Source organism: Arachis ipaensis, chromosome B08 (assembly GCF_000816755.2).
Source record: "Arachis ipaensis cultivar K30076 chromosome B08, Araip1.1, whole genome shotgun sequence".
NCBI classification, from domain to species: Eukaryota; Viridiplantae; Streptophyta; class Magnoliopsida; order Fabales; family Fabaceae; genus Arachis; species Arachis ipaensis.
In genome coordinates, this window is record NC_029792.2 from 57,971,805 (window position 1) to 57,975,278 (window position 3,474).

Consider the following 3,474-nt stretch of genomic DNA (forward strand, 5'->3'; position numbering starts at 1 on the left):
ATGTTTTTCTGTGATTTCAGGTATTTTTTGGCTGAAATTGAGGGACTTGAGCAAAAATCAGATTCAGAGGTAGAAGAAGGACTGCTGATGCTGTTGGATTCTGACCTCCCTGCACTCAAAGTGGATTTTCTGGAGCTACAGAACTCCAAATGGTGCGCTTCCAATTGCATTGGAAAGTAGACATTCAGGGATTTCCATCAATATATAATAGTTCATACTTTGGCCGAGTTTAGATGACGTAAAAGGGCGTTGAACGCCAGTTCTACGCTGCTGTCTGGAGTTAAACGCCAGAAACACGTCACAAACCAGAGTTGAACGCCAGAAACACGTTACAACCTGGCGTTCAACTCCAAAAGAAGCCTCTGCACGTGAAAAGCTAAAGCTCAGCCCAAGCACACACCAAGTGGGCCCCGGAAGTGGATTTATGCATCAATGACTTACTTCTGTAAACCCTAGTAGCTAGTTTATTATAAATAGAACTTTTTACTATTGTATTAGACATCCTGGATTGTATTTTTGATCCTGTGATCACGTTTTGGGGGCTAGCCATTCGGCCATGCCTGAACCTTCCACTTATGTATTTTCAAACGGTAGAGTTTCTACACTCCATAGATTAAGGTGTGGAGCTCTGCTGTTCCTCATGAATTAATGCAAAGTACTACTGTTTTTCTATTCAATTCAACTTATTCCGCTTCTAAGATATTCATTCGCACTTCAACATGAATGTGATGAACGTGACAATCATCATCATTCCCCCACGAACGCGTGCCTGACAACCACTTCCGTTCCACCTTAGATTGGATGATTATCTCTTGGATCTCTTAATCAGAATCTTCGTGGTATAAGCTAGATTGATGGCGGCATTCATGAGAATCCGGAAGGTCTAAACCTTGTCTGTGGTATTTCGAGTAGGATTCTGGGATTGAATGACTGTGACGAACTTCAAACTCGCGAGTGCTGGGCGTAGTGACAGACGCTAAAGGAGGGTGAATCCTATTCCAGTATGATCGAGAACCTCAGATGATTAGCCGTGCTGTGACAGAACATTTGGACCATTTTCACAAGAGGATAGGATGCAGCCATTGACCACAGTGATGCCTTCAGATGATTAGCCATGCAGTGACAGCGCATCGGACCATTTTCACAGAGAGGATGAAAAGTAGCCATTGACAATGGTGATGTACTTACATAAACCAGCCATGGAAAGGAGTAGGACTGATTGGATGAAGACAGCAGGAAAGCAGAAGTTCAGAGGGACGAAAGCATCTCTATACCTTTATCTAAAATTTTCACCAATGATATACATAAGTATTTCTATCTTTATTTTCTGTCTATTTATTATTTATTTTTGAAAACTCCATAATCAATTATTATCCGCCTTACTGAGATTTACAAGATGACCATAGCTTGCTTCATACCAACAATCTCCGTGGGATCGACTCTTACTCACGTAAGATTTTATTACTTGGACGACCCAGTGCACTTGCTGGTTAGTTGTATCGAAGTTATGAATGAAAAACGATTTATTAAGATGTGCGTACAGAGTTTTTGGCGCCGTTGCCTGAGATCACAATTTCGTGCACCAAGTTTTTGGCGCCGTTGCCGGGGATTGTTCGAGTTTGGACAACTGACGGTTCATCGTGTTACTCAGATTAGGTAATTTTCTTTTTGTTTTATTTTCAAAAAAAAACTTTTCAAAAAAATCTTTCAAAAAAAAATTTTTTCCTTTTGTTTTCATTAATTATTCTATGGCTTCAAAACTTTCAAGAATGAATTCTAGAGTTTCATGGTAACATGTTGAATCCCATCTGGCTGTAAAGCCATATCCAAACTGCTTTGGGATTGGTCTTCAACTAATCACTTCAATGCATGTAATAGCATACTAAAGCTTGGCTGGCTATTAAGCCATGCCTAACCCTCAAATTGGAGCTTTAGACTAAGAGTACAAGATTCCTGGAATTCATATTAAGAATTTTGAAATCCTTATTTTCTTTTTCCTATATGTTTTTTCGAAAATAATATACAAAAATAAAAAAAAATTAATAAAATCATAAAAATTAAACAAAAATATTTTGTGTTTCTTGTTTGAGTCTTGAGTCAATTTTTAAGTTTGGTGTCAATTGCATACTCATCTTGCATTTTTTCGAAAATTGCATTCATGCATTGCATTCATCATGATCTTCAAGTTGTTCTTGATAAAACCTTCTTGATTGATCTTCATATTATATTGTTTTGTGTTGTATGATATTTTTCATATGCATTCTTGAAATCTTAGTGTCTAAGCATTAAAGATTTCTAAGTTTGGTGTCTTGCATGTTTTCTTTGCATCAAAAATTTTTCAAAAATAAGCTCTTGGTGTTCATCTTGATCTTCAAAGTGTTCTTGGTGTTCATCTTGACATTCATAGTGTTCTTGCATTCATCACATGTTTTGATATAAAATTTCCATGCATTGAGCATTTTCATTGTTTTTCTCTCTCATCATTAAAAATTCAAAAAAAAATATCTTTCCCTTTTTCTCTCATAAATTTCGAAAATTTGGATTGACTTTTTCAAAAATTTTTAAAATTCAATTGTTTCTTATGAGTCAAATCAAATTTTCAATTTAAAAATCTTATCTTTTTCAAAAATCAAATATTTTTCATTTTTTTATTTATTTTCGAAAATTTTAAAAATATTTTTCAAAAATATTTTTCTTAATTTTATATCATATTTTCGAAAATATCATCAACAATTAATGTTTTAATTCAAAAATTTCAAGTTTGTTACTTGCTTGCTATGAAAGATTCAAACTTTAAGTTCTAGAATCATATCTTGTGATTTCTTGTGAATCAAATCTTTTTCAAAACTAATTTCAATAATATCTTTTCAAAAATATCTTTTTATCTTATCTTTTTCAAAATCATATCTTTTTCAAAAATTTGATTTTAAAATATCTTTTCTAACTTCTTATCTTCTTATCTTTTCAAAATTGATTTTCAAATTTGTTTCAACTAACTAACTAACTTTTTGTTTGTTTCTTATCTTTTTCAAAACTACCTAACAAACTCTCTCTCTCTAATTTTCAAAAATATCTTCCCTCTTTTTCAAAAATTCTTTTTAATTAACTAATTGTTTCAAATTTTAATTTTAATTTTCGAAAATCACTAACCATTTTTCAAAAAATAATTTTCGAAATTCCTCTTTCTCTCTCATCTCCTTCTATTTATTTATTCATCTACTAACACTTCTCTCCCATCCAAAAATTCGAACACTACCTCCCTCTCTGTGTTCAAGGTTTTTTTTTCTTCCCTTCTTTACATTACATTCTTTTCTTCTTCTACTCACACAGGGGAACCTTTATACCTGGGTAAAAAAAGGATCCTTATTATTATTATTGTTATTTTTGTTCCCTCTTTTTCATATGAGCAGGAGCAAGGACAAGAATATTCTTGTTGAAGCAGATCCAGAACCTAAAAGGACTCTGAAGAGAAAA